General features: G+C 47.6%; 1 long non-coding RNA gene across 2 annotated transcripts in view; it reads right to left on the bottom strand.

The window, feature by feature from the left end:
• Positions 1-13,374, bottom strand: part of LOC108282211 — a 130,788-nt gene that overhangs the window by 72,209 nt on the left and 45,205 nt on the right. For both annotated transcript variants that reach the window (XR_005195376.1, XR_005195377.1), the window contains 3 exons: positions 11,920-11,997; positions 11,687-11,814; positions 10,022-10,218 (listed from right to left, as the gene is read on the bottom strand). This is a non-coding gene — a long non-coding RNA (uncharacterized LOC108282211). The remainder of the gene's footprint in view (positions 1-10,021; positions 10,219-11,686; positions 11,815-11,919; positions 11,998-13,374) is intronic.

Genomic DNA, 13,374 nt, shown 5'->3' on the forward strand with positions numbered 1-13,374 from the left:
TGATCAGTGATGTTGAGCTATTTTTTGTATGTGTGTTGGCCGCATGTATTAAAAAGTCAAGAAACAACAGATGCTGGAGAGGATGTGGAGAAATAAGAACTCTTTTAAACTGTTGGTGGGACGGTAAATTAGTTCGACCCTTGTGGAAGACAGTGTGGCAATTCCTTGAAGATTTAGAACCAGAAATACCATTTGACCCAGCAATCCCATTATTAAGTATATACCCAAAGGAACATAAATCATTCTATTATAAAGATATGTACACAGGTATGTTCATTGCAGCGCTATGCACAATAGCAAAGACATGCAATCAACCCAAATGCCCATCAATCATAGACTAGAAAAGAGAAAGCCATTATTCTTAGCAAACCAACGCAGGAACAGAAAACCAAACACTGCATGTTCTCACTTATAAGTGGGAGCTGAACAATGCGAACACATGGGCATAGGGAGGAGGACAACACTTCCTGGGGACTGTTGGGGGATGGCAGGGTAGAGAAAGCATTAAGAAAAAGAACTAACGCATGCTGGGCTTAATACCCAGGTGATGGGTTGATGGGTGCAGCAAACCACCATGGCACACGGTTACCTATGTAACGAACCTGCACATCCTGCACATATGCCCCTGAACTTAAAAAAAAAAAAAATTAAAGGCTGGGCATGGTGGCTCACACCTGTAATCCCAGCATGTTGGGAGGCTGAGGCGAGTGCATCACCTGAGGTCAGGAGTTCAAGACCAGCCTGACCAAGCACATGCCCCCACCACCAAGAATGGAAATAGAGGAAAATTCTGAGTGCCTTCTGAAACCCCAGGGACCTAGCTAGCCCTGAGAGGTAAATCAGTAACTTGAGGCTGGATGTGGTGGTTCAGCCTGTAATCCCAGCTCTTTCGGAGGCCGAGTAGGGCAAATCACTTGAAGCCAGGAGTTTAAGACCAGCCTAGCCAACATGGTGAAACCCTGTCTCCTGTCTCTACAAAAAACACAAAAGCTGGCTGGGTGTGGTGGCGGGCACCTGTAATCCCAGCTACTCGGGAGGCTGAGGTGGGAGAATTGTTTGAACTCAGGAAGGGGAGATGGCAGTGAGCCAAGATCGCACCACTGCACTCCAGCCCGGGTGACAGAGTGAGATCCTGCCTCAAAAAAAAAGAAAAAGAAAAGCAACTTGGTAAGCAAGAAGGTAATAGTAAGAAGGCTTAAACAGGAACCAAGGAAGTTAGTCAGAGGTTTGATTCCCCTGTAGAAACTAAAGATAACATCTTAACATATGTCCCTGAGTTGTTTTTCAGAACCCTGAACCCCCACCAACGACCCCCACCAAACAGCTCTGCTGATAACATAGACCTCAGATAAGGGGGAGCTAAAGGCTGAACTCTGACCACCATGTTTCGTTCTAAATTTCTTCCAGAGGCACCTGGAGTGAGTCACACATGAGAGGCAGTTAACGTTCTTCTCTGCTGACCCCAAATTTTTTAAGGAAGCTTCTCTTCCTTAACCAATTGCAAATCGGAAAGTCTCTGAATCCACCTATGACCTGTACGCCCCTGCTTCAAGGTATCCTGCCCTTTTAGGCCAAGACCAATGTGTAACCTCCGTGTATTGATTCACAATTTTGCCTGTAGCTTCTCCCGAAATTTACCCCTGCCTTTAAAAACACTTACCTGCAAGCCATCGGGAGGTCAGGATGTAAGCGTTAGCTGTCTGGTCCTCCTTGCTTGGCACCTGGTAAGTAAACACCTTTCTTTCCACCACTGCAAAACCTCAGTGTGGATTTCTGGTCTTACTGCACCAGGCTAGCAGACCCTAGTGCAAGTCTATTAAGTCGGTGCAAAAGGAATTGCGGTTTTTGCCATGGAAAGTAATGGCCAGAACTGCAATTTCTTTTGCATCAACCTGATATAAAAACACTGATCAGAGGGAGAATGTTGTTTGCATAGACAGGGAGGGCTTTGGGAGAATGTGGACTCTATTTGGGTAGAATTTGGGGAATGCATCTTTTCCTTCCATTTTAACAACAAAACTCACAGTCCTATGCAATGTTCTGAGATGGAAAAAGAATGTGGTTTCATTCTAATGTGTCTGGGAAAGCTGCCCCAACCCTTTGTGGAATGTCACAAGACATACCGGAAGTTAAAGTCCCTGATAAGGCCTGCAGTCAAGACACCTGCTGGACGCTGGCTTCTGCAACCCATTTGAATGCGAATCTGAGCTAGGGTAATTTTAGTAAGAGGTTTCTGCTGTTTTTGGCTCTAAATCAAGAAGTCTATTTTTTACCTCTTCACACCTGGCGGTAGGGCAGGCAAAAAAAGATAGCAGAAAGATTAGCATTCACTGAGAAACTGCCACTCCCAGACGTGGGACTATGTATTTCATACAACTTGCCTCATTGTTCCTCACGACAATCCCTTGAGATGTGTACAATTGTGATCCCCATTTGCAGAGGAGGAAACTGATGGCTTTCCATGTCCACATGACTAGAAAGCCATCTTTTCCTGGCTCTACGCTAGAGCTCTTTGGGTTCAACCCACCTCATCTTACTACCCAGAAGCTCGACTGTGGTTCCCAAACCTCTGTCCCTACCCAGCCCCTCATTTTCTCCCCAGATCTTCTCCAGGCTCCTCTGCCATCCCACCTTCCTTTGGAAACCAACAGGTTAATCTCTCCTTCCTGTTTGCCCAGACTCAAGAACATTACGCTGACTAATTGATTCCACCAGCGCTAATGGAAAATGTATCTGCAAGTAATAGATTAATTGGCCATTTGTGATCAGCTCTCAACCAGAGGATCACTGGTGGTCATGCTACACCCAGCAAGTCAGTCCTTCTGGAGCCGGGAAAGGGAACAAGAAGCTAGACTAAAAGGGATCGTGGAGGTGTCCAGAGTTTTACCAACTATCACCCACACAAAAGGCCAGCCAGCCAGTTCCATCCCAAAGGAGGCAGATTCTGCATCCTTTCTAAGTCATTAAAATGCAAGTGCATTAACTCGAGAAGAATGGAAATCTTATCAGCATAATGAACCACAAAATATCAGAACACCAGCACACCAGCTTCCCTTTCCCCCAAACGAGGGAAGGTTTAAAGTCATTCATTATAAAATAACAGCTACCAGTTTGCTCACCGACTGTGTGCAATCCACTGCAGGGTCTCGTTTAAAGTTAGCAACAGCCCAGGCGGCAGGTGCTATAATTATCTCATTTTACAGAAAGGAAATGGGGATCAGAGAGATGTATCAACTTGCCCAAGGTAACACAGCAAGGAAGCAGAAAAAGTGGCCTGTGGGGAGACCTCAGGTCTGCAAACCCCAAAACCAGATCTTTTATTCTCCATCCCAAGGATCAACAAATGACAGCCTATGGGCCAAATCTCGCCAACCTCCTGTGTTTGCAAATAAAGTTTTATTGGAACACAGCTATGCCCATTCCTTTACATATTGTCTTGGCACCCCAACAGCACAATGCACCACAAAACTTAAAGTATTTACTATTTGGCCCTTTGCAGGGCCAGAGTAAGTTTGCAGACCGCAAGCCAAGTTACCCTTGGTGAAATGAAGGTGGGGGGACTCCGGAAGAAAAGGCTGGTGAACCTGGAGATCCCAAGGGAAAGTCAGTTTCCAAGATGCACGGGCTGTTTCCCCGGATTACAAGGAAGGTTTCTTATGAGTCTAAGAGCAGAAAGGAGGAAGGGAGGTAGAGAAGAACAAGCCTGAGCCAGACTGGAGATGAAGCTGGTGAGAACCAGGTCTGATGAGAGAGGCAGTGATGCTGGAGGGAAACCGGACCAGGGAGGCCGGTGGATGCAAGGACCTACCCTCTCTCTTGCTTTCGGACTCTGGAAACGTTTACCTCCCTTCAGACACCCTCAGTTTCTCTGCTAGAAAATGGGGGTAATAGGCCTGGCGTGGTGGCTCACACCTGTAATCCAAGTACTTTGGAGGCCAAGGCAGGCGGATCACCTGAGGTTGGGAGTTCTAGACCAGCCTGACCAACGTGGTGAAACCCCATCTTTAAAAAATGAAAAAAAAAAGAAAGAAAATGGGGGTAATAACGGTGCCATCTGGAGGATTCACCAGGACAGAGCATACAAAGTGCATAGCAGGCACACAGTAGGCGCTCAATAGATGCTTGACAGATGAATGAAGGACTCAGCTCGAGATCTCCGAGGTCAAATTTTGCAGTCCCTCCTCTGCAGCCGTGGTAGGGAAGGCGTTCTCCCGACCCCCTCCTTCCTCGCTCTATGGGCTGGCTCAGGGAGTTTTACAAGGCTGAATGAGTCGCCGGAGGCGGTTAAGACATGAGGGCTTTTTCCTTTAAGTCTCCCCTGTAAGTCACCTCGAAGCATTTCCGGGATCGATTGGCTCTTCTCCTCCTTGTAGGAGCCCTCCCCAGGGAACTGTTTGCCGAAAGGAATCGGCCAGTTTGCATTTAGTCACCTTTATCTGACCCAGGAGATAAATCTCTCTTAGTTTGGTTTTTCTGCAGGGAGGATCCTGGGAGGCCCGCTCCGCACCACACAACTGCTGGAGACCGCGTTCATTCAGACGCTGATTTCTCCAAATGAGAGGTGACTGGGGGCCTGAGGAAGCCAGTTGTTCTCAGAAAAGGGACAGGGCCTGTAGATGCATGATGGCAAAGGTGCATTTGAGCTAATTCAGAGCTTCTGAGCCTTCTTCTGGGGACGTCCGTGCAGGGGTCACAACCCCGGGAATGGGCCACTATGGACAGAGAAAAAGGACACCACTCCACTGAGAGGGACTTCAAGTTGAACAGAGAAGGGAATCCTAGGCACAATATCCTAGAGGCCACGTGGTTTCTGAAACACTGGTTTCAAATCCCAGCTCCTCTGCACTTGCCCCAGCAGCAGCATCCTGGGTAAATGACTTCAATGGTTTTTTTCTGCGTCTCAGTTTCTTTGCAAAAGGGACATAACGCTACTGACCCCATAGATAATGACCCCATAAAATTGTCTTGAGGATTAAATGAGCTTCTACACTTAAAGAACGGGCTGGCTGGGCGCAGTGGCTCATCACCTGTAATCCCAGCACTATGGGAGGCTGAGGTGGGTGGATCATGAGGTCAGGAGTTCGAGACCAACCTGGCCAACATGGTGAAACCCCATCTCTACTAAAAATACAAAACTTAGCCCCGCATGGTGGTAGACACCCGTAATCCTAGATACTCAGGAGGCTGAGGCAGAATTGCTTGAACCCGGGAGGCGGAGGTTGAAGTAAGCTGAGATCACATCACAGCACTCCAGCCTGGGGGAAAAAAAGGGCTTAGCACATGCCTCAACACAGGTCACCACTCCCACTCCTATTATTGTTGTTTGGCTGGTGCAAAAAAGTAGAGGCTGTTATTCACACACTGACCGTGTATCCCCTCCCACCAATGTGCAAGGTTGGTTTAACCCCCACCATCCCCAGCTTCTGCATCTCCTAGAGAAAGCTGTCCTGCCAATGGCAGTTTTATACAAAAGACACCACTGGCTTCCCCCAAAGAGGTGGATCTTGTGCCCAGAGACTCCGAATCTCTTCATTCATAAATTTCCTTCCAACATTCCACGTCCCCTCCTCAGGACTCTCCCTTCAGATGCCTGGGACGGCTGAGGGTGCTTTAAAGTCAGTCTTTCTGGGAAGGGCTGAACTCTGTGCTCCTTCCCATGGAGGACCACAAGTAAGTGGCAGTGCTTACCCAGGAAGCCATCACAAACTGATGCTACAGCCTTAGCTAGGAGGCATGTTCTGGAGCAATCCGGAGTCCCGGTGTCTCTGACCTCCCACTGAGGCACAGCAATTAAGGGTCCAGCGTAAGACAGACCACCTTTCCCATCCCAGATTGTCACGTTCTACCCTGTCCAGCAGCTGAATCTCTGCATGCCTCAATTTCCTCATCAGTAGAATGGAAATAATAGTTGTGTCAGCCTCATGAGATTATCATACAGTTAACAATGAAATATATTCAGAAGCACTTAGCTGTCTGGGCTGGGTCAGGGGTAGGTATTATTAACAAAGACAGCCTCCGACTGCAAGCTGAACGCCCTGGCTTTTCATTCCATTTTGGCCACAAACTGACTAACAACTCTGGCAAGTCCCCGCCCCTCTCTGGGCCTCAGTTTACCCCTCATACTCTCCAAGGCTCCCCGCTCCCCGGAAGCCCATCATGCTGGGTTCATGTCTGTTTCATGTGACCTCTCATAACTCTGTTTGCTCTGTCTTCACCCAACGCCAGCACCAAGTCTGAGTGGTTTTCCTCCTGAATCTCCACATTTGTCAGGGAGACCTGCCTATTCATTGCGTTTCTTTTCCAGGAGCAGAAAACCAAGACTTGCCAAGCCAGGGTTCAACCCACATCCTCTGCTTTTTGAATCACACACACACACACACACACACACACACCATGCGCACGCACACACACACGTTGGCAGAACAGCCATCTCCTGCTGCCTTCATCTTCCCGTGCCCCGTCACATTTATCCCAAAGTCCTTGTCAGAATGTCCCCCCAGGGATCAGCAGGTGGGAAATGTCATTTTGGATCCATTACTAGAGCTCTAAGGTGCTTAGAGATGATCAACACCAATTTCAACTTCCATCCAGGGAGGAGGGAAGGTCAGGAGCAACCCTCATCTCTGGCAAGGGGATCTGTGCCAGCCATCCCAAGCCGCCGGGTACCACCACCCCAGGGCAGGGAAGGAGGGCAGCTTGCGGGGGCCGGGGGACGCCAGCCACTCTGTGTCCTCAGATTTCCCTGCCACGGCTGATTTGAATAATTCAGCAATGCCGGGTCTCCTGGGCACTATTGTCTTCAGTGAAGGCAAATCAGTCGCCCGCTCGGCCTGTTAAGAGGGCCCCTGCCTGCTGCCTTTTTTTGTGAATCAGGATTAATGAGATGGTGAGGGGAAGCGCCGAGCCCTGGGCAGAGATGCCGGCAGCCGGCTCTCCGGGAGCAGCGGGACTCAGAAGTGGCTTCCGCCTTGATGTCCTCAGGCAGTCTTCGGGGGCAGCCATCAACCTGTCGATAACTAGCTATCACCCAGCCTGCCAGACCCCCGGCCTCCTGCTCAGCTCCCATGACTTCAGGAAAAAGAGACAGCAACAGGGAAAAGGCGGTCGGCAGGCGGTCTTCGCCCCTCACCTCTGGCAACGCGGGAGGCTGGGGTGGTAAATGCCACAGAAGGCTTCCTTTCCTGCAGGCTGCGCCAGAGTGAGATGCGAGGGTGATCCTCCCAGCCCAACCCCAGGGCTGGTAGAGAGTTTGCTAGGTTCCAGCCTCCGCTGCAAGGAGGTTACACAGAAAGCCACGACCCCATGACTGGTTTGATGACTGTCACTCACATAAGGTACAAGAGACTATGTCCTTGTGCCTCTCGCTGGTGGTGCCTTCCTCTCCCTCCCTCTGCCTTGGAGTGGTCAAACAGGTAGGTTCAGGCTACTCCGCTTGTATGCTGTGTGACCACAGACAAGCCGCTTAACCTCTCTGGGCCTTAATGACCTAATCTACAAAAATGAAGATGAATACATGAATTGCCCCACAGTTTCCTAGGAGGATTTCTAGGTATTTAAGCTTGTAAGCCCTTATGACTAGCTGATATCAAGCACACAATTGTGTGATCATATTGTATTCGTATCATCATTGCCAACTCTAAGATAGCTCTACGTGTGGTGTTGTCCACAGCCCATGCCAGGTGGCAAGTCATGTGTGACCTGTCCACAGTGAGGTATGCACAAAGAACACACACAGAGAAAGAAAAGTATTTAGAAAGTTTTGTCATAATTTGGCGGACAGCAATTTTGTATTATTGAATATAATAATAAAAAAACAAGGGCTTAGATTGTGTATGTTTTGTTTTTCATTTAATTTTTCTAGGAATTTGCTTTTTTACTATATTTTTTAAACTGTCATTCTGCAATAAATTGGAATTAAAAAAAAAATACTGGTGCCTCAGCACAGACAGCTTGGGAAGAGTGCTCTGACCACACTCCAACACACACACAAATCCCCCGGGGATCTTGTTAAAATGCGCTTACTGATTCAGTAAGCAGCGGTAGGACCTGAGATTCTGCATTTCTAATAAGAGCCCAGGGGAGGCTGAGGCTGCCGGTCCAGGGACCACACTAGTGAGGGGACTGTGTGGCGCACCCTGGCTGATGCCTGTTCCCCACCTTACCCAGATAAGAAACCTCTCCATCACAAAAGCTCCCTCCTGGTTTGCTCTTGGCTAAAGACTTCCCAAGGTCTCTGAACACACAGATTACACAGTTCAGACCCCACTACCAAATCAGAGGCATGTGTCAGGAATTCCACATGCTGCAAGCATCAGCAGCACCAACGACTAGCATACAAGTAGCACGTACCACGTGCCAGGCATCATATTTGAACACTTCTAGAATCTTCAGCGGCAGCTCTTCTAGCCTCTGTAAGTCTTTGAGATAATGCAGGCCAATTCTGAGCACAGTACCACGCAGAGCCAGCACTCAATCACTACTAGCTATGACAGCTATTCACTTTTCTGTACCCTAGCAATTTATCCTCACAACTCCTTAAAACAGAGGTGTAGCTGTTAGCTACTGCTGTGTAACAAACCAAGCCCAAACCTAGCAGCTTGAAACAATATCCATTTATCCATGATTGCCCATGAGTCTATGGGTCAGGTGGATGTTCTGTCTTTCTGGGGATGTCTCAGCAGATATTGGCTGGCTCACTCATGCATCTGTGGTCATCTGGAAGGAGAGTTCTGGAATGGCGTCAGCTGAGACACTTTATGTCTGTTGTACTTGGCCTGTCATCCTCCAACAGGCCAAGCCTCTTCCTATGTGGGTCACAGGGTCAGAGAGAAGAGACTGCACAAGGCCTCCTGAGACCTAGGCTCGGGACGGACGTATTACCGCTTCTGCCCCATTTTATGGCCAAAATAAGTCACGTGACCATCCCAGCATCAAGGGGTGGGGAAATGGACTCTGTCTCATCATGGGAAGAGCTATGAAGTCACATTCCAAAAGACACATACACAGAGAAAGGTGGAGACTTAGGGCCATTCTACAGGTCTATCATTGTCCCCTCTTGCTAGATGAAGAAACCGAGGGTCAGAGAGGTTCGGAGATTCGCCTGAGGTCTGACAACAGCTAGAAAGAGACACAGCCCAGCTCTGCCTGACTCTGGAAACTATATTCGTAACCTCTATCTCAGACTCTTCTCCACATTTAAAAAAAAAAAAAAAAATTCTGGTAACTCAATTGACCAAAGGAAGAGGATTTTCAAATATTTTGACATCTCCAATGGAGGTTTTTGCCTGCTGTGGCTCCTGTGCCTCCCCTGCCCTCTAATCACAGGCCTGCTTCCCTTCACCTGCTCTCCCTTGCCTCCTGAGTCTTGCAGCTTCAGGCAATTTATCTTTCCCTCTTTTTTTAAATGGTCTCTTTAACACAAGGGTTTTCTAACAAGACAAATTGAAGGGCTTGGGCATCAAGCTGAGCTTATCCATGCTCATAGAAGGGGGTGCAATGAGGAGCAAAAGGGAGCCTGGAGAAGACACAGGCACAGGCTGAGCGGTCCCCCCAAATTCTGAAATTGGAGAAGCATGTATCTTCAAGCTCCCTTTTTGCCCACTTGGGGAAAAGAGCACTCTTGTTCCCAAAATCTTGTGACTCTCGTCCTGTGTTCCCCAGACTTCCAGAGTTCCAAAAATATATTTGGAAGCTCCTTTAAATGAGTTGCAATGTTTCAGGTAGTCTAGAAACTCAGGAAGTTTAGAAATATAACTTTACTGTTCTGTAACTGGATATAATTGCTACTACAGCCTGTGTCCTTCCAGGTGGCAAAAATATAATCCTAGTTCATTTAGGGACCCCTACCCACTTTCTCCAGGTCTGTGTCCAAATTCTGGGGGGATTGCAGTATGCCAACTTGAGTGCATTGTTTATCAGTTGCTACATAACAAACTACCCCAAACCTTAGCATCTTAAAGTGACAATGAACATGTATTATGTCACATGATTTCTGTGTGTCAGGAATTCACGAGCAGCTTACCTTGGTGGCCTAGCTCTGGGTTGTTCATGAGGCTGTGGTCAGATACAAGCCAGGGCTGTAGTCTCAGCTGATGGCTTGACTGGGGCTGGAGGCTCCACTGCCAAGGCGGTGTGCTCACATGACCAGCAAGTTCATGCTGGCTGTTGGTTGGGAGCCTCTCCACAGAGCTACTCAGACGTCCTCCTCACATGGCTTCCCTGAGGGCAAGAGATCCAAAAGGATTTGACAAAAGCTGCAATTCCTTCATGACATAACCTCAGAAGTCACACGTCACCTCCTCTGCACAATAGTGATCACACAGGCAGTACTGATATAATGAAGAGGGAGGCAGGGGGTGGTGGCTTGCACTTGTAATCCCACCGCTTTTGGAAGCCAAGACAGGAGGGTCACTTGAGCCGGGGTGTTTAAGGCCAGCCTGGGTAGCATAACAAGAACCCTGTCTCTACAAAACAATTAAAAATTAGCCGGATGTGGTGGCACATGCCTGTAGTCCCAGCTACTCGGGATGCTGAGGAAGATCGCTTGAGCACAGGAGTTCAAGGCTCCAGTGACCCGTGATCATACAACTGCACTCCGGCCCGGGCAACAGAGCAAGGCCCTGTCTTTTGAAAATAAATAAATAATAAAGGAAGAGACCGAATGAGAGTATGAATCCCAGGAAATGGGACTCACGGCAGCCCATCTGGGAGGCTGGCCTCCCACAGGGTGTCAGGAATGAGGCTTGTCTGGTTCTTGACGGTGTATTTATCTCACTGGCTTCTGCTGAGATGTTCTCGCTCACGTCTGACGTTGCAAAAACCCTCCTTCACTCCTCACTTTAAGCCCTTTATGCTCTTTCAAAGGATGCATCAGTGTCTGTTCTACAACTCAGAGTCTTTTCTGTTCTGGAAACAGGGACGCTACGCTTTTGCATCTTTCCATATCTTTTGTCATCTGCCCAGACCTTGGCTGGCTTTTCAAATTCGAAAGCCAAGAATTTGACTTGGTCCCTATCTGCTCTGTGCTGTGTCATTCTTTCCTTGAGGCAATAAATGCCACATGGTCTGGCTGCTGCTGCCTGAAGGGGGACGCTGGTCACAGGACATAAATAAATGCATGGAATTAAAAACACACACACACATATGCAAGACCTTGGTTAATATTCCAGAGTATTTTTCTGCTATGCTGCAAAAACAGTGGGTGAATATAAGTTGTCTTTATCATCTCTGTTCATTTTCACTGTGACCCTGTAAAACGAATCTCAACAACCCCATTTTATAGATGAAGAAAGAGAGTCAGAGAGGTGAGGTGACTGGCTAACCCCATATTCCAGGTAGATGGATTATGCGTAACTCAACTCCAGGTTTTCTGACGCAAGTCAGCACTCTTGCCCCAACTGCACTCTTTCTTCTCTGCCTTCTTTTCCCCTTTGAAATCTGCTTAGTTTAAGATGTTTTCGTAACCACTGAAAAGGTACCTTCAGAGGATTTATAAGCTAAAGAGAAGACCTTTGAATGGTGGGGTTTGATGTGCAGAGCACTCACGGGAGACACCTGAAGGGACAGGGGATCCATTCAGCACCCCTGAAATGATACAGCACGTCATCTCCTCCTTCACCCACAAGTCAGGTTGACCTTTGAATGGGAAGGATTCTAGACAGAGGGCAAGAGAAACAGATGGACTTACAGACAGAGCAGCAGGAGAGAAACAAAAGCAAAGTGATCCTTTCCATCCTGTTGCCTCAAAGAACCTCTCCGAGGAGTGTCAGCGTCTGAATTTGATACCAACTCTGGAAGGTTATTAAGTTTGAACTCCTAATAAAGAACAGATGGGAAATGGAAAAAATCAAAGATCAAAATATGCTTTCCATATTTTTTGCCTAAATGAAAAAAAAAAAAATGTCAGGAACCACTGATCACCTTTTGCGAGTGTCACATCCCCAGGGCAGGATTCCCGAGTAGTCAGCGGGTGTGTTTCCTTGACAGATCCAGGCGTGGCTGCAGTATGCAGAAAAGGCAATGGTTTCCAGGCTGTAGCTGAAGGGTGGAGGGAGTTACCCCACAGCTCCCCCAAAGTCTCAGGATCCATCATCTGAACAGCGAGGGACACAGGTTATGGAGAAACCGAACCCCACCTTCTAATTCTGGATCTGCCATTATAGGTGTGACTTTAGGCAAGTGATTCCATTTATCCGGGCCTCAGTTTCCTCATCTGTAAGGATCTTTGAAATGATTTAAATAAATTGCTGCAGGGTAATTGTCTTGTGATACCTATTTAAAAAGAAGTGGTAATTGCAACAGAGAGAAAATCACATGTTCACTAAATGTTGTTTTGTATTAACTCTTCCTGGATGCACAGAAAACTACCTTTGCTGACCTCTTCCAGCTAGGGGGTCATATGACTGGCTTTGTGAGTGGAAATGCTGAGCATCACTTCAGGCCAAGGAAGTGTGCTGTCCCCACGAGATTTTCCAATCTCTCTCATCCCCTGACACAGCATCCTCAAATTGCAGCACAGAATTTAAAAAGCCTGGATCACTGAGTCACCACATGGATCATGGTACCTAGGCCCACAGTGGACTCCACAGGGGTGAAAAACAAACTTTGTTTCTGAGATTTGGGATTGTCTGTTACAGCAGCCCAGCGGATGCTGAGTAATTTAGAAGTCATTATTATTACTGCTATTACTGCTGTGTTGTATCTAGAAGGCAGTCATTTAAATTCATATTGGTTCCTTAGGATTGTTAAGTAACTGACCTAGATGAAATACACAGATTGCTATTGAGCTCCCCGGTAGGGAGGTGTGATATAGCAGGAAGGTTTGACAAGGAAAGGAGATAGAAAGGGCTTATCGCAGAGAACCATAAGGATTTGCCCAAACCCAGTGGGAGGAATTTCAGCATCCCTCTTCTGCCATATCAGATACACAACGTTTGCTTCATTTTCTTTCATTGCCCCTCACCTCCCACTCCATCCTCCGTGCACCCACTTTTAACCACCCGGCACCCTCTCGCTGTCCTGGTCACACAATGGCCCCTAACGCCTGATCCCAGGTGTGGTTGCTCTGGTTTTAACCTTAGACACAGCCAATCTATGAGACTTTCTTAGTCAATGGCACCCCCATCATCCCTTGCCCCTGATGTCCCACCCTGGTATGAACCATTGTCTCACAAGGGGAGCTTAGACACATTAATCCAACATTAATCCGAAAAAAGAGAATAAAGATTATTTCTTGAAATAATTGAGCCAGAGAGTCCATGTCCCCGGATCATCATATCTCAGAATCAAAGAAATGCAAAATCAAAGAGCTATAGAAGTTGAGGATATAGTGCTAAAGAATCAAAGAATACTAAAAACCATAGAATCATTAAAAAA

This window comes from Cebus imitator, unplaced genomic scaffold (genome assembly GCF_001604975.1).
Source record: "Cebus imitator isolate Cc_AM_T3 unplaced genomic scaffold, Cebus_imitator-1.0 Scaffold237, whole genome shotgun sequence".
Classification (NCBI taxonomy): domain Eukaryota; kingdom Metazoa; phylum Chordata; class Mammalia; order Primates; family Cebidae; genus Cebus; species Cebus imitator.